Consider the following 23,726-nt stretch of genomic DNA (forward strand, 5'->3'; position numbering starts at 1 on the left):
TTTTACAGATGTATTGATATTTGTGTCATCATGATCCTTGGTTAGCATGCCCTCCTTGTTTTTGTTCATTTTTGCTGTTTCATTTTTTTTTGTTCTTCATCCTTTCTTTGAATATTATAAACATGTATCAAGTGACCCTGATGGTTGCAATACATACAGTAATCAGGTATATTTTCATATAAAATAGCTTGCCACCTCCCTAGAGTTTTATCAGTTTTGTCATATCCCAGCCAAACATGGAGAGGTCTTTTATTGGTGAGGTTCACTTGAAGTCTCACCTTGGCTATGCTTCCCTTTGTTTTTTGTATGGAAGCAGTGTCTAGATAAAGTACCTTCCCTACAGAGGCTAGCAGGGCAGTGGTGAACTCCATGTTATAACAATGCCAAGGTAGTTCTGGTAAGGCTACCCAGATTGGCACTATTGGGGTTTCTTCATCAGGTTTAAAAGTAGGTGTCCATGTCTGAATTCTCATGAGTTGGCCCTCTATTTTCATTCTCTGTTTGGTCCAGACAGTATTGTAATCTAACTCATTGTCCAAGTCAATGTAGATATGTCTAGCATTGAAATGAGCAATTTTTACACCTCCTGAGAGCTGAGTTTGAATGATAAAGCTCCTTCTTATCAACTCTATCTTTGGCATGGTGTGGGTAAATTTGCCAACCAAGGTGTATTTGCATCTTTGAGCTAGTTTATGCATAAAGTCTTCTTTTTCAAAAAACACAGCAGGCAGGCCCTGTTTGGTTGTGTATTCAGGGGTGGCTAATTCAATAGGAGCCTCATTCTTTGCTTGATTATTTCTGAGTTTGGCAGCAAAGTTCTGAACTACAGTGTAAGGGGCAGGCTGAAGGACCTGGTCCTTTAAGTTGGGAAAAATATTTTTCTGGGGGTTTTGGTTAGTGGAATTTGGTTGAGGTTGGGTATTGACTAATTTAGTTCCAACATGTCTAGGACCAACATTAGCATAGCTGGTGGGCACCTTAGGTTGGCTATTTCATTGAGTCTCAGAGGGTGACTTAGTTGCATATAGTTTCTCATTACTCTAGTCGTGCATGCTGTAACCCTTCTTTCTTTACGACCCACGATGGGACGGATATTATGTCGGGCACAGATTTACTACTTATTTCACCGCGTCCCTAGCTGGATGTGTATAGTTCCACGCACGAGGAAACGATGTCGTACGTGAGTTGTGATATATGTTATATATTATGACAATACGATTATTGACTGAGTCCCGAGCCAGCTGTAATATGATAGTATATATAGAGAAATAAGGAAGGAACACCGAGTCCTTCCTTAGAGGGCCGGGTATGTATGTATATTATGATGGTACGCTATAGACGTACACCACTCCATTTATCGAGTCCCTCACTAAAGGGCCGAATATTTTATATAGGCATACATATGAGATTAGAGTGATACATTATGACCCCGAGCCTCATAGTGAACCGGGTGTAATATGATGACACACATGATAAGATTATACTGTGTACGATGATATAATATCGTATACAATGATATGATACCATATACGATGATATGATGAAATGAAATGCATGATGATACGATGATATGTGAATATGAAGAAATGATTATGACACCAAGTTTACTAGAGGTGCTGGTGGGGTGTATTTGTATCAATGAAACGCCCTGTTTTGCATTGGTTTCCACCTGAAAATGTCGCCTGAGCTCCGGCAACCTCGCCGGTACCATCGTCCCCAACGATTTCACCGTCTATTTGGGTTGAAATTTTGGTGGTAGGAGCGCCATGAGGTGGGGAACAAACCCCAGGGGGTCCACCGTCTCGAATGTCGCCGGAGCCCCTTCGAATATAAAGGCGCAACTCCGGCGACTCTGCGATGTTTCTCTCAAGAGTCGCCTGATCAGTGCTCTCAAATGGTGCAGTGGTTTGATCCAATTTTTGGACTGTATGTAGTCCAAAAGATAAGGAATCATCTACCACAGTTCTTGATACTCGAATCAAACGTTTCTGAAAATTGATGATCTTGTGTGCAATTCTCAGCTCCTCTTCAGAGTCAGTGATTGCATCAGTATTTTGTTGACCGATCGATTGTTATTGATTCAAACAAGCTTCACTTTAAATTGCAGTGTTATTTTGTAGATTCAGAGTGTCATTAGCTGGTGATGTTTGATGATCTATATTCGGTGGCCACAGGAGCTTCACCGGCAGTGGTGAAGCCATTCAGAACTGACAGGAGATGAACAGTGTGAGATAGAAAGGGAGGAGATGACCGTTAGAGATGACCGTTGGGAGATTTTAGTGTGGGTTTAAAAGTGAGAGAATGTAGGTGGGTCACCTACTTGAACCCAAGCAGGTGGGTCACCTTCCTGCTTAGGTGCTGCCATGTGTCACCCTTCCATTGGCTGCCCCGTGAAATTTTTTTCTTTTCCTCGTGGGTTCATAATCTCATTCGTAATCTCGTCTCACTTTAAGAGCCTATGAAATCCTTGCTATGCAAGCTTGGTATTTAATCAAGTAACTCACGTATGTACGACTTCTAACTTAGTAGTTTACGTAGATAAGTCGAGTCCTACGACTCGTTACTTGGCCTCTAACTCCTTCCGACTTCTCTTGACCCTATTTCCAATCTTCCCTACCACGGGGTGTCCCATTCTCCCTTCCTTAGAGTCGTTTGATAGTGTCGTAGCATATCTGGCTCATATGATAATGTCCAAGGAACTTATGAGACATTCCGAGTTTAAAAAGGGTGGGGTGTAACAGAGATGTCGTTCCCTAGTGGGCTGGTTTGATGACTTTTAGGTTAGTCCTTGGGAAACTGATTTGTTGTGTTATTCAATGGACAAAGTTCATATGATTCAGGAGAGAGTCCATACTGCCCAAAGTAGGCAGAAGAGTTATGCTGCTTAGAGGGTGCGACCTTTGGAGTTTATGGTTGGAGATCAGATATTCTTGCGAGTGTCGCCTATGAAGGGCGTGATGAGATTCAGGAGAAGGGATAAGCTTATTCCCAGGTTCATCGGTCTGTTTGAGATCTTGAGATGGGTTGGGGAGGTAGATTATGAGTTGGCCTTTCCCCCATCACTTTCAGGTTTTCACCCGGTGTTCCAAGTTTCTATGATGTGTGGGTATGTTCCAGATAAGTCATACATGCTTCAGCGATATTTGGTTTAGTTGAATGAGTCCTTAGCCTTTGAGGAGGAACTTGCGGTTATTTTGGATAGGAATGTTAGGAAGTTGAGGTCTAAGGAGATTTCATTAGTGAAAGCCCAGTGGAGGCATCATTCGGTCGAGGAGGCTACTTGGGTGATCGAGCAAGTCATGAAAACTCGATATCCTCACCATTTTGAGCCACTAGGTACCTTTATTCCTTGACTTGTGAGGACGAAAGTCCTTTTAGTAGTAGATGTTGTAATGACCTCTGTGGTCATTTATGTGCTTTTGTGTATTTTTACCATTTTACCCCTCCTCATAGCATCTTTATAGTTTTTATATGATATTGGGATGGGTGGCATGCTCCCCAAAAGGATTTCATCGAATTTTTAGAAGGTTAGGCCATTCTTGAAGCTTAAGTCTTGAAAGAGTTGACTTGATACAAACTTCATAGATTCTGATGTCGGATGAAGATTCTGTCGATTCTATCAGATTCGGAAGGGCAATTTTAGTCTAGCAGGAAGTTTGGTTTGGGTTTTGGAGTCCTCGTTTTGAGTTTGTGTGATTAGGCATTTTAACTTGGATGTTTTGGCCAAGTTTGACTTCAGTCAACACTTTTAGTAAAACACTCCAATGAAAATTCCATCAGCATGCTTAGCTCCAGAACTTCATGTTTGGTTTAGAATGACCTTTGGTTTTATTCTCGAGGTCCTCAAATTGGTTTTAGGCCCATTTCCCTGCTTTGGAACAATTATAACATGAAAAGATAACTTCAGTCATAGTTTATGGTAAATGACCTCAAAACAGAATTCTGGCGGTTCCATCAGCTTTGGGAAGGTCAAATTAGGCTAGTAGAATAGTTGACACAAGCATCGAGGCAATTGGTACGAGTTTTGAGCCATTTGGCGCTTTTGATTTTGAAAATTAGCCTATGGTTGACTATGGTCAACATTCTTGGAAATCGCATCTGGATATTAATTCTGAAAATGCGGTTAGTTCCAACATATCGAGTTTGGTCTAGAATGACCCTTCATTCGCTTTCCGAGGCTTCCGATCTAATCCCAAGGCCCATTGTGGAAAATAACATTAGGTTGTGGGACTCACTTTTTTGTAAAAAGACCTCATATAGGAATTTAGAATGCATCGTTGAGACTGGAATGCATAGTTTGGTAGGGTAGCATATCTCGTTTGCGCGTACGAGTTTCCAAATGAATCTAGAATACCCCGTCGGAGAACTTGGCATCTCAAGCCTATTTTTTCACCAATAGACATTTGGTGTCATTGGTAAAGCGACTCCTAGTCGCTAAAGCGAGTGACGCTAAAGCGACGCCCGCCGTTTGAGATTTTCCCTTAAGAGAACACCAGGGGTTCGCTTAACCGACATCAAAGGTCTATTTTAGTCTCTTTTTCAGATTTGTTCCCTATCTCCCCAACTCAATTTTTTTCTCTATATTTGGGCGATTTGGGTGATTCAAAAGTCTAAATTGTGTGGATTTTCTAGGGGAAACCATTGGTGCATTCGTAATTATGAGCAAAGGCTTCCTTTGAGGTAAATTTCTCCCTTTTCTTTCATTTTTGGCTATTCTAGGGCTTGGAATTTATGGGGTTGTTTGAGCACTTTCGGTGCTCAGACTGTGTCCACTTTTGGGGAATAAATTCCTTGAGTTACTTGGGAACTTGTGATGGAATTCATTTTCAATTTCTTGCGCGGGTCCGAATGTCGAATTTTAACTTAATTTTAGTTTCATTTTAGTTATAGTTATATGGGTATTGTGGGTTTTATTTTGATGTGGTATTGGATAATTTGATAGAGTAGCATCGTTCGGAGGAAGCTTGGAGGGAAAAGGTCGGGTTAAGCAATTCGTGTACGGTTTTGGCTTTAGGGTAAGTTATGGATTTCTTTTCTTAGACTTGAATTGGTAAGAATTGATGTATTTTAGGAGGTAACATGTGATTGGGTTGGTGATTTAGATGTTGACATATTATTGGGTATTTTGGAAATGAGGATTATCATTAGTAGCTAGCTTGGGTTTTAGCCATTTGGAGCCTTAATCTAGGTGCAGCTTGACTTTCTTACATCCTTTAGAATCCTTAGAAACTACTCTTAGGTGATTTGAACTTAGGATGCCACTTATTTCACTTGTTTTATTTTGGTTGGTCATTTGTAATGAATTCAAGTGAAGCTTAGGCCTTGTTTTCTCATGATTGTGAAATGTTGGGCTCGAGGAGTGCTTTCGGTATATTGGTGTTTCAAGTCAGTGATATATGATTTTTGACATACTACCTTGTCAGGACCCGATTTCTTCGGTTATGATGGCACCTACTATAACCCACTAGTAGGCAAGCTGACTCATATCCCGGAACTGTAAGTAATGAGATATCAGGGGAGAAGACCAACAACTCTATCAAAAATAGAAATGAAAATAACAAGAGCATACATGAACAGGCGGAAGCAACTAAATATATACAAACAAAAAAGAATCCCTCCCAGAACATGGAAGTCACTTGTAAAAAATGGCTAGTAAAAGAGTACAAGTTCCAAAAGTGGACCACAGAAACAAAACTATCTCAAAAAGAAAAAGACAGACAAAATATTTATATACAGAAGGAAACGGGTAAATCCAGGATTCAATGTGGTCACCGTCTCCTCCGATCACGACTGCAGCTGGATCGAATCAACGCTGGTAGCTAGTACGCGGACCTACATCACAAAATAAATGCTAAGTGTAGTATAAGTATCAAAACAACAGGTACCCAGTAGGCATCATAGGCCAATTGAGCATGATAAACAAAGGTGAACTGAAATGCGAGTAAAAGATCACAATCAAAGATAGGGCGAGAAGTAAATGTAGGTATGTACACGAGCGTACAACCAAACAAAGAGAAAAAATTAAAATAACTCCGTCAGGTTCCCATAAACCCGACAGGTACACTCTTGCATAAATAAAGGGTAACCACCTGCTAGAACTCCCATAAGCCCAGAAAATGCAATAATAGTTGGAAGAAAATGAACGGAACCAAAAAGATTTCAATAATATCACCATTTCCCAGACTTTATCTGAACCATTTCCAACACTCACACCTCAACCCACAACTTAGAGTAGGTGAAGACCTAATCGAAGATTCATTAGTAAATTAGAAAATTAACCACCTACAAGCTGGTCCACGGACTACAACAGAGTAACTATAGCTAATGAGTCGACATGAGGAGGCTAGACCATAGAGTTTAATAGGTTAACTATACCCAAAGTTTGAGCATGGGTAAGCTAGACCGTAGACTTTAACCGGGTAACTGTAGCTAGGAATACTAAACACAATTAAGCTAGACCACAGACTTTGACTGGGTACCTATAGCTAAGGAGCTAAACACACATAGGCTGGACCAAAGACTTCAACCAGATATCTATAGCAAAGGAATTAGACCAACCATGCATCGCGAGGAGTACCCCAAAACCAATTACCACAAATGCACCACTCCAGCCCAAACCGAATCTAAAAAGAATTGCTGAGAATCTTCCAAAAATCAAGAACCCAACAATACAAGGCCGATAGGAGAATAGGACATTATGGATGTAATGTCACAAACAGAGTTACTGCCTAGCTAATGCGTAGACTATCAAACTTAAGTCTGCTATATCAGTCTACATGGAGCGAACCATCCGAAACGACGTCCGAGAATCTCTAAGGCCCAACAACACCAAAACCACGCATTTCTAAGGCAACACTAGTCTAAGCCTAGAATAAGTCCAAACATGCTTTTTAACACACAACCACAGGGACAACAATTATCGTAGGATAGAAATAATCAACAACCACAAGAGTAATGCTTACACAGTCCAACAATTACGTGAAGTAAGGCATAGGACATGGATTCTAGGAATTTAGCATACTTCACATCCAAACCCCTACAAACTCATACAAATCAATGCACTATTGGCTAAACATGCTTAGTCTTACGAGAGAAAAATCGTAACCTATTTGTACGCCAACCACGCATGCTCCAACTCATAAAACTAGAGATTTTGCCTTCCGAGAGGCCTCCAAAAGCTACCATGCATCGTTATGACACTAAAATTATCGAATTCAGAGACTGACCAATTTTGGGGTCTAAAATGGAAATATGGGACCCGTGTCTGGAATTCAGGAATTCACCCCAAAAATAGTTCTAAACATCACCAAAGCTCACAAATCAAAATTATAACACAATTTGGGGTGGAAAACGATGCGAGATGAGCATGAACTAAAATTCACAACTTCAAACTAAAAGATAAAGATGGAATCTTCTTTGATCATCTATAATTCAAGAGCGAAACTCCCCCAAACCAAATAAATTATACTAATACTTTCCTTGTAAAAAAACCCCACAATCTAGCCTCAAAAAACACCAAAATGGAGTTAAATTAGCCAAGTTACAATTATCCAAAGCTCAACAAATATTCCCTCCAAAAATCACTAGAACAATAGGTAAAAATGAATTCTAACCTCCCATGAAGGTTCCTCTCGAGTTCCCGATCACCACTAGAATCCCCACAAAATTCTCTTGAAATTGGACCTTTGAATCACTTAATTTGAGCTTACAATAAAGGAATTATCTATGTTTGAATTTGAGGAAGAAGTGCTGAAATCATCCTTGGTCTTTATTAAAAGACCAGGATATTGGCTTTTGCGGATGGGGTTACAATGCTCGCGAATGCGGAAGCCAAGAAATTTGACCTCTGCGAATGTGACAAGAGGCCCGCGATCACAGTCAAGCCTCCATGAACGCGACTAAGGCACCGCGATCGCGGAGAGAAACTTCTTGGACCTCCACTAACGCGGCCAAAGGCCCGCGATCGCGGAGAGCAACTTAGCTACACTTGATATTAGCTAAAAGTTGAGTTTTTCACAAAGTTCAAATACTCCAATGGGGTACTCGGAATTTGTTTGGAATCCCGTGCACACAAACAAGATATGCTAGCCTACCAAATTCGACGTTCCAGACTCAATAGCATCGTATAAATTTCCATATGAGGTCGTTAAGACTGAAAGTGGGTCCCATACTTAGGGCTATTTAGAGACAAATTCAACAAAGTTCTTTAAGATTAGACCAAAAGCCTTAAGAAGCAAACGAAGGGTCATTCTAGAAGAAACTCGACATTTCAAATCTAACCGCACTATCAGAATTTTCATCGAAGTACATTTTATATGAATGTTGACCATAGTCATCTGCGAGCCAAATTTCAAGGGCAAAAGCGCCAAATGGTCCTTAACACGACTTATTTCCTTGGTACTCGTGATGACAATGCTACTAGCCTGATTTGGCCATTCCAAAGCTGATAGAAATATCAGAATTTCGTTCTGAGGTCATTTTCCTAAAGTTATGACCAAAGTGAACTTTTCATAAAAGCTCCAAAATAGAGAAATGGGCCTAAAACCTAAACGAACACCACGCGATCGAATAGTCTATGCCAACAAATTATAAATAACTTGGGGTCACTACAGGAATACTCTAAATAACGAAATGAATGATTTAATTCAAAAATGACCTGGAGGGTCATTACAACATCCACTACTAAAAGAACTTTCGTTCGCGAAAGTAAGAGTCAAGAAGCACCTAAAGGCTCAAATAAACCGAGGAATTATGCCCGCATTTCATGCTCGATCTCCTAGGTAGCCTTCTTGACTAGACGATGCCTCCAATGGACTTTAACCACGGTAATGGCTCTCGAATGCAACTGCTTGACATCTCTAGTCAAAATAGCAATTGGCTCCTCAATATAGCTCAAACGATCATCTAAGTCAACCGTGCCATACTGAAGCACATGGATCTCATCTGGAACATATCGGTGCAGCATCGAAACATGAAAAATTGGAGGAATAGATGAAAATGCCGTGGGCAAAGCTAACTCATATGCAACCTGGCCAACTATCTTCAATATCTCTAAAGGACCAATATACCTAGGGCTAAGCTTTCCCCCTCACAAATATCATCATGCCCTTCATGGGTGATATATGGAGGAATACTCTGTCACCAATGAAAAATCTCAACCGTCAACGCCTACAATCCACATAGCTCCAATGTCTACTCTAAGCTATCCTGAGCCTATCCTAGATCACCCTCACATGATCTAAGGTCTTTTTGTATCAAGTTCATATCGTGCGGCCTAGGCTTCGTAGACTGAAATAAACAAACTGGAGAGCGACAACACCTACCATATAAGGCTTCAAATGGGGCCATCTGAATACTATAGTGGTAGCTGTTGTTGTACACAAACTCCACCAAAGGCAAAAAATGATCCCACTGGCCCCCAAAATCTATAACACAAGCCTAGAAAATATCCCCGATAACCTAAATTGTGCGTTCCGACTAACCATTATTCTATGGTTATAAAATAGTGCTAAGGTCAACACGACTACCCAACTCTTCCTGAAAAGTCCTCCAAAAGATAGATGTGAACGTGAGCCTCGATTTGATATTATAAAAACATGCATACTATGAAGGTGAACCACCTACCAAATGCAGATAGGGTAAACCTCTGAGTAATGTAGTACGTATGAACGGGAAAGAAGTGTGCTGACTTGGTCAATCGATCCACGATGACCCAAATATTATCAAGACCATGGGAAGTGCAAGGCAACCCAGAATAAAATCTATAGTGATCCACTCCTATTTCCACTCGGGAATGAGTAATATCTGAAGCTCACCACCAGGGATAAAATTCCCGACCTTAACCTACTGACAACTCAAACAATGCGACACATAATCCATAATATTTCTCATTATACCACTCCACCAGTAGTGCTGCCTAAAGTCGCAATACATCTTAGTAGTGCTCGGATGGTAGAATATCTAGAATTATGGGCCTTGCGAAGGATCATCTGAAATTAAACCCCCAACTCTTAGAACACAAAGTCGACCACCAAACATCAAAAACCCATCTAAATCTGAGATAGCCAGGCTTGCATTAATTCCTAAAACCCAATCTCAAAGTGCAATTAAGTCCTCATCCTCAAACTAACGGCTGTAAATATGGTCTAATAGAGATGACCGAGCTCCTATTAAAGCTAACACACATCGAGAATCAGAAATATCAAGTCGAATCATCCGGTTAGCTAAGGACAGCATGTCAAAAGCTAAGAGTCTCTCCAAAGTAGAAAGAAAGGCTAGACTACCCATACTCACTGCCTTTTGACTCAAGGCATTCTCTACTACATTTGCCTTGCCAGAATGGTAGAGAATAGAGTGGTCATAGTCCTTCATGAGCTCAATCCAGTGGTGCTAACTCACAATAAGATCCCTCTAGCACATAATGTACTGAAGGCTCTTGTGATTAGTGTAAATCTCAAATTAAACTCCATATAGGTAGTGCCTTCATATCTTAAGCACAAAAACTATTGTTACAAACCCTAAGTCATGAGTGGGGTAGTTTCACTCATGTAGATTAAGCTTCTTTTACGCATAAGGAATAACTCGACCTTACTGCATCAGTACATAACCCAAACCAATGAAAGATGCATCACAATAAATGGTGAATCCTTCGGCCTTAACTAGAAGCGTCAATATATGAGCAGTGGTTAGCAACTCCTTGAGCCTTTGAAATCTCCTCTCACACTCCTCCAACCACACAAATGAGACATCCTAGCGACTCAACTAAGTTAGAGGCACTTCTTTAATAGAAAACCCCTTAATAAAATGCCTATAGTACCCTGCCAATCAGACGAAGCTACGAATCTTAGTCACAGAGGTGGGCCTAGCCCTATCATGAATAGCCTCAATCTTCGTTGGATCCACTATAATGCCATCCTTGGACACCACGTGCTCTATGAATGCTACAGAATCAAGCCAAAACTTTAACTTGGAGAACTTAGCATAAAGGTGCTGATATCTCCAAGTCTTAAGCACTACTCTCAAATGGTACTCATGCTCTTCTCGGCTCCGTGAGTATACCATAATGTAATCGATGAAGTCTATGACAAATGAGTCTATGTATAGCCTGAACACTCGAGTCATTAAATCCATGAACGCAGTAGGGGAATTAGTCAACCCAAAATACATCACTAGGAACTCATAGTAGTTATAATGAGTCCTAAATTCGGTCTTAGGGATGTCCTCTACCCTAATCCTCAATTGATGGGAACCGAATCTCAAATTGATCTTAGAAAACACCACGACATTCTGAAGCTGGTCGAACAAGTCATCAATTCTAGGCATGTGGTAATGGTTGTTCACCATCACTTTGTTCAACTGTCTGTAATTGATATACATCCATAAAGTATCATCCTTCTTCTTAATAAAAAGGACTGGGGCACCCCAAGGAGATACACTAGGCCAAATGAATCCGTTATCCAAGAGATCCTAAAGCTGAACACCGAGCTCCTTGAGCTCTATAAGGGTGATATGGTATGGTGGAATGGAAATAGGATGATTCCTCAGCTCTACATCAATAGCGAAGTCAATATTGGGGTCAGGAGGGAGGCCAGGCAAATCAAAAGGAACCAGATCTATAAACTCTTGGATGGTAGGTACTGAATAAACTATAGGGTCCTCCCTACTTATATCTCTAAAATAAGCCAAATATACCAAAAACTCGCTAGTCACTAACCTCTGGGCCTATACAAAAGAGATTACCCCAACCTGTATATAACTACAAGAGACCTACCACACCACCGGTGAAATACCAGGCATGGCTAAGGTAACGATCTTGGCATAGCAATTCAAGATTGCGCAGTGAGGGGATACCAGTCCATGACTACAATCAAATCAAAATCCACCATATCAAATAAAATGAGATCAACTCTAGTGTCACGCCCCTGAATAGTCATCAAACAGGATCTTAAGACTTGATCCACTACTAAAGAATTACCTACCGGGGTCGAAACATGCAATAACTCAACTAATGGCTCCGAGTTCATACTAAGTCGAAGGGAACAATATACAGATATATAAAAATATGTAGAACCTGGATCAGATAAAGAGGATATAGGCTAATATTATAAAATAGTACTTATGATCACATCGTCCAAGGTCTCATCCTCTACTCTAGATGGATCTGCATAGAAGTGGGCATGTACTCTTCTACCCTACACATCTACTCTGCCTCTTGACCTACCTCTCTAGGGACCACCCCATGCATGCTGATGACCACCTCTGTGGTCTTGACCCTGGCCTCCACCTCTAATTGGAGGTGCTAGTACTGGTGCAGGTCTATCTACCTATGGGGATGGTAAGGCTAGCCTACTGTGAGGGCACTCTTAGGATAAATGATCTTTCTTTCTGCACTCATAGCACCCCTAGGTATGTTAGATGAAATCTATAGGTCGGCCATCTCGGTCGGAAGAACACGCCTGCGAACCACCTTAGCCCTTACTCAGTTCGGTAATTTGATGAGGCTGATCACTCTCCAAAGTCTGAAGAGAGGACTGAAAGGGGAGGCTAGACTGACCCGACTGAAATCTCTAGCGATGATCTGTCATAGGACTCTCGGGGTTTAAAACGATGCCTATCATAGCTATCCTCTTATTAAGCCCTCTTGCTGCCACCCCCTTGGGGATCGCAATGGAGCTACTCGAGTGTGCGGGCATGGTCTACCACTTATAAAAATGAGTGGCCCACTAAGACTAAAGATTGAGTCACACTCTACAATTATAGCCTCAATCCCCTGATAAAGCACCAAACTCTCTAATCTAATATAGGTAATATCATGGAAGCATGCCTGAAGAGCTCGTGGAATCAGACCTCATACTTTTTTATGATTATGGAACCTTGCTCCAACCATGAAAAATGATCCCAGACCTGATCTCTAACGCTCATGGCAATAAACCAGGCCAAGAAGGCCTCTAAAATCTCAGGACATATGACTAGTAGAGAACTAGATTGCCTAGTCTCTAGGTAGGTATGCCACCACAACCTGGAAAGACCGTCTAGCTGATAAGTAGTGAAGTCATCCCCTCTCGACTCCACTAAACCCAAGGTATGTAGCCAATTATGGAATATAAGTAGAAAATTGTGGGCATCCTTGTCACGACCGAACCCCGTAGGCCGCGACTGGGTCCAACTGAGACCCTCGTATATATACCTATCAGTTGTAGTCAAATTGAACTATGAACAAAGTGAAACTACTCATAAAAACCGCAATGAGTTAAAACCTTTTTGTGTTCGTGTGGCCACTTTTACTCGTGTCATAACATATAAGGGCATGCAAGCCGACTAGACTGCTGTACCATAAAAACATTCACAATATGTCGTATAGGCACAATCGAAAAAAACTCACAAACAACCCACATCTATATGTCTACAGACCTCTAGGAATAGTAACAGAAACATATGGCAGGACAGGGCCCCCGCCGTACCCCTGGACAATTAAATACATACATATTACATGACTAGTATCAAAAGTTAGGCTCCGGAATAGTGGAGCACTCCCAACATTGCTGAGTGAAAACCCTAAGATGGCGGATCTCCAAAATGAACATTTGTACCTGCGGGCATGAAATGTAGCCCTCCAAAGAATGAGGGGTCAGTACGATATATGTACTGAGTATATAAAGCATAAAAATACATAACTGATCTGACAACTGAAGTAGGGATGCAGGAAACAAATATAACAGTTAACGAATTTCTCTACCTGCATCTTATGACATGAGGGCATGTATACCTTCCTTACATACCATACCTGGCCCGCTATGGGACTTGGTGCTATAAGTGTGTCACTATATTTCCACATGCATGCCTATAGACTGTATCCGACCCTTTAGTAAGGGACTCAATGAAGATGTCATTTCATCATTTATCATGCCCGGCCCTTCATAGGATGCGGTGAATGATCATTGCATCATATATCATGCCCGACCCTTCATGGGACGCGGTGAATTTATCATGCCCGGCCCTTCATGGGATGCGGTGAATTTATCATGCCCGGCCCTTCATGGGATGCGATAAATTTATCATGCCCAGCCCTTCATGGGATGCGGTAAATTTATCATGCCCGACCCTTCATGGGACGCGGTAAATTTATCATGCCCGGCCCTTTATGGGACGCGGTGAGTTTATCCTGCCCGACCCTTCATGGGATGCGGTGAGTGACGTATTAACAGCCTGCACGAGTAAAGTAACGAGGAACCATATGCAATTAGTTCATCCTCTGAGATTCGGTATATCAATCATCATGGATTATCATTTGAGGATCAAAACTATCATCGTCTCACGTATCCTCTAACTTCCATTAGGGGCCACATCGATGGAGTCTCAAGAGTCCTAGGCTTTTATTAAGGTAATACCAAATGGCTTATGCAATCAGAGACACTTGTCATTATAGAGTTCTTAGGCATGGGAGCTCATACATTCAATTAGTATTCATCATATAGGGACTCGAGGGTAGAAGTTCAACTACTTCAAGAACTTCGATATTAAGAAATAAATAGGAGTTATAGTTCATGCTTCCCATGCATCCGGTTACTATTTCCTGTATAGAAGGCTTGAGGGTGATAGCTCAGCTACATTAAGAGCCTTAGCATTTAGAAGTGAACACGAGTCAATAGGCTCTACATATATTACCTTTTATTCTATAGAAGCCTTAAAAAGGCAATAGCTCAACTATTACAGGAGTTCTACCATTACGAAGTGGATAAGAATTATGGATTGTACTCGGAGCTTTACGAATGGAACTATCCCCAAGTTCCATATACAAACCATTCATAACTTATATATAAGACATGCCAAAATAAAGAAGAATAACTTTACCTACTTATGCCAAAAACATGCCAAGAGAAGGGATAAGCTTTACATACTTAGTCCAAAAACATGCCAAAAGAAAGCTGCCCTATTGTGATATCGTATTTTTTAATAAGTCGTTTTGAGTTTATGTTGTATATTGTTGGTGTAAATTGCTGCAGGTTGTTGTTTTTTGTTGGAAGTAGGTCTTAGGGATCTAATTGGAAATTTGTATAGGGCACATTGTAGGGGAGGTGCTGCCCCATTTTCAGCGACGCCTTAGCAAATAACAGAACTAGTAGGGGAAAAGGACTAAGGAAATAAATTCTATTAATACTAAGGTGTAACCTAGGGTGATGGAAAGTTAAGAGGGGTTGATATTCATATTAATTTCATTTTGAATAGGTTCAAAGGACGGCGAGGCAAATAGGATAAGAAATAATTCAGACAAGGTATGTGAAGCTTCTCTTGGTATGTTTTTGGTATAGGTATGTAAAGCCTATCTTTTCTCTTTTGGCATGTCTTAGATGTAAGCAGGATATGATATGAGATTTGGGGGTAATTCCATTCCCAGGTTCTTAATATGACTTCAGGACCCTTACTCACTTTTGAATGTTTAAACTTTAAAGTAGTAAGCTGCTATCTTCGAGTCTTCTATATGATTGTATAAAAAAGAAAGGCTCTGAGATAACCAATGCTCGGACTGCTATAAGATATTTCATATTGGTTTACGTCTAAGATTTCTAAACACTCATTTTTACATAGTCCTTACTGATAATTAGAGAGTATACGTCAGATACCTTCTACCCTGATCCCCAGGTGAGGGTTCACTTGATGACTTCACTGAGTCTCAGATAATGATTTAAACTGTGTTTTGTTTCTCACTACTCTACTCGTGTATACTGTAACACTTCTTCTCCGAGTCCCAAGCCGGTCATCAGATTCGTGCAATTCACTGCATTGTTCGCCGATGTATATATATGATATGTTGTAATAATGTGACGATGGCCTGGGGTCTAATACTGATACTCTGATAATGTGTTGTAATAAGGTGGAAATGACACGGGGCCTAATACTGATACTACATATATGATTCACCGGACCCCTGATGGGGTTGGCTATATTGAAAATTTGAGCATGCATGTTTTTGTGATTCACAGAGTACTGGTACATGTTTCTGATCTTATAATTGGTTCCCCTGCTTCTCTATTTTTGATATACCTCCAGTTGTACTATGTTACATTTTACATACTCAGTACATATATCGTACTGACCCCCTTTCTCGGGGGACTGTGTTCATGACCACAGGTACAAATACAGGGTTTGGGAGTTCGTCATCTTAGGATTTAATGCAGCTCAGCTAGAAGAGGCTCTATTATATCGGGGCCTAGTTTTTGATACTGTCCACTGATGTATAACATTGTTTTGTCCATTTGGGGGTACTACGGGGGACCTGTCCCCTCATATGTTGTCATTTATATTTTTAGAGGTCTACAGACATGTATATGTGGGTCGTGTATGTCAGTTTTATTCAGCTGGGTCTACCTGATATATGATATACGTGATTATATTATGGCAGCCTTGTCGTCTTGCGTGCCCTTTCATGTTGTGATACAAACGAAAAGGGCTACAGGTTTATGAAAATGTTATCGCCCAGTGGGGCTCTGTTACATTATATTGTCTTATTTACGATTCAATGTGACCACAACTAATAGATATGTGTACGGGGGGTCCAGGTTGGATGTCAGTCATGGCCTATGGGGTTGGGTCATGACACATCCGTTGCCAGATTAGCCTTTCCTGGATTATAAAGAATCAAGATGTCACAGTCCTTTAGCAACTACAACCACTAGCGGTGCCTCATGTTAAGATACCTCTAGATGAAGATATACTAAAGAATATGATAGTTAGTAAACACCTTGCAACGAACTACATCTAGATAGTGCTATTAAATTTTCAACACGAACACTACTGCTGCAAATTCTAAGTCATGAGTAGGGTAGTTCTTTTCATAAAGCTTTAGCTGATATAAGCATAAGCAATAACCCTACCCTACTGCATCAAAACACATCCCAATTAAACACTAAAAGCATTACAATAGATTGTAAACCCATGGCCTTCTATTGGAATAGTCAGAATCAGTGCTGAAGTGAACAAGGCCTTGAGCCTCACAAAGCTCACCTCACAGTTGTCATACAACTAGAAGGGAACATTCTTTTGAGTCAATCTAGTCAAAGGTGTCGTGATATAAGAAAACCCCTCTACAAATTGCCTATAGTAACCTACTAAGCCAGCAAAACTGTGAACCTCCGTGGGAGAAGTAGGCCTAGACTAACCACAAACTGTGGTGATCTTCACCAGATCCACCATAATCCAATCCTTGGACACCAAATGCCCCAATAATGTCTTAGAGTCAACCCAAAATTTACACTTAGTGAATTTGGCATACGATTGCTGATCCCTCATGGTCTATAGGTCAACCTTCAGATTCTGCTCATGCCGCTCCCTATTTTTGAAGTAAACTAGAATGCCATCGATGAACACTATCATGAAAGAATCCAATTAGGGCCTGACGACATAGTTCAATAAATCCATAAATATTGCAGGAGTATTGGTCAACCCAAAAGACATGACTAATAACATATTAAGGTTGTATTGAATATTAAAGACAGTCTTAAGGATTTCCGCTGTCCTAATCCTTAACTGATGATGCTCGATCTCAAATCTATCTTAGAGAACACCACTGCACCCTAAAGAAAGTCAAATAAGTCATTAATTTGTGGTGTAGGATACTTATTCTTGATGGCCACCTTATTTAGCTTCCTGTAGTCAATGGATATTCGAATGATACCATCCTTTTTTTTCATGAACATGACAAGAACACCCCAGGGAGACACACTTGGCCTAATGAACCCCTTACTTAGAAGGTCCTAGAGCTTTTCCTTAAACTCCCTCAAATCCCCTAGAGCCATTTGATAGGGTGGAATAGAAACTAGTTGTGTACATGATTCAACAACTATGCCAAAATCAATATCACCATCCAGTAGGAGACCGGGTAAATTGGTAGGAAACATGCTAGGGTACTCTCTAACTACTGTAACTAATTGAAGTGAAGGAGTGTTGGCACTAGTATCACGAACATAAGCAAGGTAAGCAAGTCACCCCTTCCCTATAAACCTCTGCGCTCTCAGATAAGAGATCACACCCCAAGGCATATGGGTAATTGTACTCCTTCATATAATTTGAGGAATATCACGCATACATAAACTGATTGTCTAGGCAAAGCAATCTAAGAACGCACTATGAGAAGACAACCAATCCATGCCTATAATCAAGTTGATGTCCACCATATCTAGTATAATCATATCTCCTCTAGTATCATGCCCCAAACTAAAAACCAAACAAGATCAATACACTTGATCAACTACTAAAAAGTCATATACAGGGTAGCTATTTACATCAGCATAGCCAACGGGTAACACAACATACCTAGATGTGTAGCATAATAAGAAGACATATATGAGTAGGTAGACCCCAAATCAAATAAAGCATATGCAGGCTGATGTGAGAAGGAGATTATACATGTGATGATGATATCAAAAGTCTCCACAGAAAAGCATAAGTGTGACATCCATCGTGGCCACCCGACCTGCCTGATTGAGGACCACCTAGAGCATCCTAAAGATCACCCCTACCACTCTAAGCAGCTCTTCTGGTAGACTGAACCACAGACCCGAGGGCTTGAACCTATCGACACTCATGATTCTACTGTCCTAGGTGTCTAAAAGGTCGACCCCTACAACACTCTCTATAAAAGTAGTCAAACTCACCACACTCATAACAACCTCTGCCAAAACTGTCGAATCATATAAACCTAAATACCTTGAGTGTATACCATTAGGAGTCTTAACTGGTGGTGGAACCATATGAACATTAGCAACAACAGTAGTGCCACCATCTGTATATTAAAGGGCCTCTTGAACCAGCCTAGTAGGCTAAATATGGTGGGTAACCTTTTCTCAGAAGCCACTTAGCATAGGACAGAGACTCGTTGAAACAACTATGAAGGCGGAGCCTCTTATGGCTTCCCCAATAGCCCTCATAATGGATCTACCTAATGGTACGTGCATGACCGACTATCCATATAAAGGACTGGTTCAATGCCACCATCCTCTATGTAGACAACCAAAGAGATTATGAGATCCCTTTGACCAACCTACTCACTCTCTCATGCTCTATCGGCATAAGCATGGCCAGATGTCTAGACAACTCATGAAACTAGGTTTTATACTCTGAAACTGACAATAACCCCTAATTCAAACCTATAAGCTGATATCATAATTGCTCTATAAGGCAGCAGGGTAGATACTTCTCAAAGAATGTTTCTCAAAACTAAACCCAAGTCATCAAAGGTGACCTATCTAATTGGTAAGTAGTGTAATCCACCCTATAAGAGTTTACTAACTCGAGGTTGTGCAACCTCTTTAGACAATTGACTAAAAATACGTGATCATCCTCGGCCGTTATGTCAGAGATCCAGAGATCTTTCCTTCCATGGGTGGAGAAAAAATGGGAACCCACTAAACTATAAACTAATGAGCTGCAGTAGCAGGCTGCGCCTCTAAACTCAACCTATGGTGCCCCTGCCTGTGCTACAGTGTAAGTCGTGTCATGCTGCTGGGGACCTGCTGAAGGGCTAGGCAAAACTCCTTCATGGGCCATACCCTCCATGAAGATAAGAAGCCTATCTAGGATGTCCTTCATAACTGGTGTGGTAATGAATCCTAGTGGAGGCTTAGTGACCCCCTACCAACAGGTTGATGCTGATCATGCTCAACCTCTATGTCAAGCTCCGGTGATAGTGCCCTCTCCAGATCTTTAATCGGTGCTACAACTATTGCCCTGTCTCCACCCCTAGCAGGGGATCTATCTATTGGCGTTGGAGGCTCTCTCCCACCCATAGATGATCTCATCCTTGGAATCTGAGAATAAATGAAACAAACAACAACTCAAAAATTGCTAAAGTCAAGGACATATGATAAAGAATAAAATAAGAGAAGTATTCCTAAGAAAGCCATATAGCTTCTCGAGGATGGGATACGCACGTCATTGTACATATCCTCTCTTAGGCACCTGCTCCTATACTTGTCATGACCCAACCCCGTAGGTCATGACTGGGGTCCGACCTAGACCCCCCATACATATATCTATCAGCTGTGGTCACATTGAACTATAAATAAAACAATATCATGTAACATAGCCCCACTAGGCGATAACATTTATATACACCTATAGACCTTTTTGTTTGTATCACAACATGACAGGGCACGCAAGCCGACAAGGCTACCATAACATAATAACATATACAATATATCATATAGACCCAGTTGAACCAAATTGACATATACAACCCACATATACATGTCTGCAGACCTCTAAACATATAAATGAAAATATATGGTGGGACAGGGCCCCCGCCGTACTCCTGAATGGATGAAACAATTTTATATACATTCGTGGACAGTATCAAAACTAGGCCCCGATACAATGGAGCCTCTTCCAGCTGAGCTACGTGGAATCCTAAGTTGACGGACTCCCAAAATCTATATCTTTACCTGCAGGCATGAACGCACCTCCTCGGGAAAGGGGGTCAGTACGACATATGTACTGAGTATGTAAAATGTAACATAATACACTGGAGGTATATTCGAAATAGAGAAGTAGGGGAATAAATTATCAAATCGAAGTCATGTACCTGTACTCTGTGAATCACAAAAGCATGCATGCTCAATTTATACAATATAGCCGGCCCTTTCAGGGGTCCGGTGAATCACATTTGTAGGACAATCATAGGCCTGGCTCCATCACCACCTTATTACAACACATCATCATATATCTATACACGTATCCTGGCCTTCTATTGAGGGACTCAGGGAATAATGCAGTGAACTGTGCACGAGGACATATCCTGGCCCGGGACTCAGAGAAATAAGTGTTACAATATACACGAGTAGTCTGTAAGACTTGGAGACTGTACATTTGTTACCTCTTTAACATATAAAAGTTTCAAGGGAAATAGTTCAACTACTATCAGAGTTCGATATTCAAAAGTAATTAAGAGATTTTTAAGAATGGAGTTACCTCGGAGTTCAGATCAGATTCAACTTATGACTAAGACAAGGACATGCCCCAAAAGAAGAAAGAGAATAAGCTCTATCTAGTCTGTACTTTTCTTCAGGTGATCTTTATATACATATTTTGTACCTGGCCCTTCACGAGGCTCGGTGAACCACTATCGCATTGGAACCTCATTTTCTTATCAAATACATCTCAATGAAAATGAGAGATAGCTTCCCATACATTACATTCTGACAAATAGAAGCCCTACTAGGCAATACTTAATCTTCACATGAACTCTAATACTGAACAGTGGATAGGGGTTATGAGGCGTACTCGGAATTCTGGGAATGGAATTATCCCCACACTTCATATACAATTCACTTAAGGCTAAACATTGCCAAAAGGAAAGAAAGATAGCTGTACGAACTTATACCAAAACATGCCAAGAGAAAGCTTTACATACCTTGTCTGAGTTATTCCTCATCGTGTTCTCCTCGTCGTCCTTTGAACCTATTCAACATGAAAGTAATATGAATATCAAACACTCTTAACTCTCCAGCACCTTAGGTTACATCTTAGTATTAATGGAATCTATGTCCTTAGTCGTTTCCCCGACTAGTTCTGTTATTCGCTAAGGCGTCGACGAAAATTGGGCAGCACCTCCCCTATAATGTGTCCTATCCAAATTTCCAATTAGGTCCCTAAGACCTACAGCTAACCAAAAACAATAACCTGCAGCAATTCATACCAACCATATACAACATGAATTCCAAACGACTTATTCAAAATTACGATATCAAAATAGGGTTTCTAGTTTCCATTTTTGTCAAACCTTTAACTGTACGAAGCGGGGGGTCATGTGGATGCAACCACCAGCTCCCACACCTCATTTAGAAAATTTTTATACCCTTCAACCACAAGCCACACCCCTGCAGAAGTACCTCACAAGAACAACACTCTATTTCGGCAACAATTCAACTATAGCGACTTCAATTTAGTTTATTCTTAACGTCGAACTTTTTACAACTTTTCCACAACTTCCAGCAGCCAAAAAGGTGTGTAATACACCCTATAATAATACCATAAAGTCCAAATTTAAAGGAGAATCATTACCTTACCCAAAATTGGCCAAAACTAGCCAAATCGCAACTCGGAACTTCTTCAAACGCGCTGAACTTGAGCGGGCCGTTTGTGCGACTTCCTCGCTGCCTCAAATTGGATTTTCTCGTTTTTAAACATCAGAATATAACCACGGGATACCATAATTAATTAATTCACGGAATGGAACCCGGAAGCTTACCCAAAAAGGGTCAAATCCATAGCCCTTCTCCCTTGTCCCTTTCACGTTTTTCTCTTTTTTTCTCTTCCAAATTCCAATTGCAAAGCTGGAGTTTTAGTTCCATGAATGTATTAAAATACATATATACGTATCCACATACTTAAGGTACACCTTATATAATTAATTCACGGAAGAAAATTGAAAAACTTACCTTTAAACTTCATAGTCCATGGCTGCCTCTCTATGTCCCTCTTTCACGTTTTTTTTTCGCTATGTTGGCTGATGTTTTAATGAACAACTGAAGTATATGATACATCTACACATATATATGTGGCTTTAGGGTGTGACATGTGTCATCCCCAAGAGGTGACACGTGTCCAGCCCCCTATTGGGCCACCGCACCTATATGTTCAAGGAGGGGATGCCACGTGGCAGTGGGGCCCACTTCCCCCAAGCAGGTGGGTCACCTACTTGACCCCAAGCAGGTGGGTCACCTGCCTACTTAGGTGCTGCCACGTGTCACCCTCCCATTGGCTGCCCCAAATTTCTTTTTTCTCTTCCTCGTGTGTTCGTAATCTCGTTCGTAATCTCGTCTCACTTTAACAGCCTATGAAACCTTTGCTACATAAGCTTTGTATGGAATCAAGTAACTCACATGTGTAAGACTTATAACTTAGTAGTTTACGTAGATAAGTCGATTCCTACGACTCGTTACTCGGCCTCCAACTCCTTCAGACTTCTCTTGACCCTATTTCCAACCTTCCCTACCATGGGGTGTCACATTCTTCCTTCTTAGAGTTGTTCAATAGGGTCGTAACTTAAGTAGTTCACATACTAGCTTCTAAGTAACTTAGGAGACATTCCGAGTTTAAAAGTGTGGGGTGTAACATCCTTCCCCCCTTTAGAACATTCATCCCCGAATGTTAGACAAAACCTCTCTTAGCACCCTATACAAATCGTAGGGAGGTTCTTTGCTATTTTCTGAACACATACCTCCATACTAGTACTTCCTATATGCTTTTCAGGAATCGGGTTTATCTGTATATATCGGTTACAGGTGCGAATACTTATATTTCATGTTCTCTTTAGTTCCCCGATTATCTTCTTTCTGGTTTTGGTTTTTCTAACATCCCTTACGGGGAGGAATGTCTTTAGTCTACAATCTTTCGATTTGCCGATCTATGATGGCGATAGGTTTTGCCTCACAAGATTCCATCTCTTGGACCTTATCTATGAAATATACCCTGGGCGACTCATCAGTACCCTTGCGAAGCATTCTTATTTGATGGACTGGGCGTATAGTTCCCAAATGAGGTGGTAAGCTCAACTTACTAGCCCTGTTGCCCACCTTATGAGTAATTTGATACAATCTAATATATTTTGGGTCAATTTTCCTTTTCTTGGGGACTCCGTTATGAACATTCGATCATCAATTTGAACTCTGTATATCGATGTTAATTATCTGTATATCATTCCAATCGACTCTGGGTTTTTAGTCAATAGCTTA

This window comes from Solanum dulcamara, chromosome 7 (genome assembly GCF_947179165.1).
Source record: "Solanum dulcamara chromosome 7, daSolDulc1.2, whole genome shotgun sequence".
Lineage (NCBI taxonomy): Eukaryota > Viridiplantae > Streptophyta > Magnoliopsida > Solanales > Solanaceae > Solanum > Solanum dulcamara.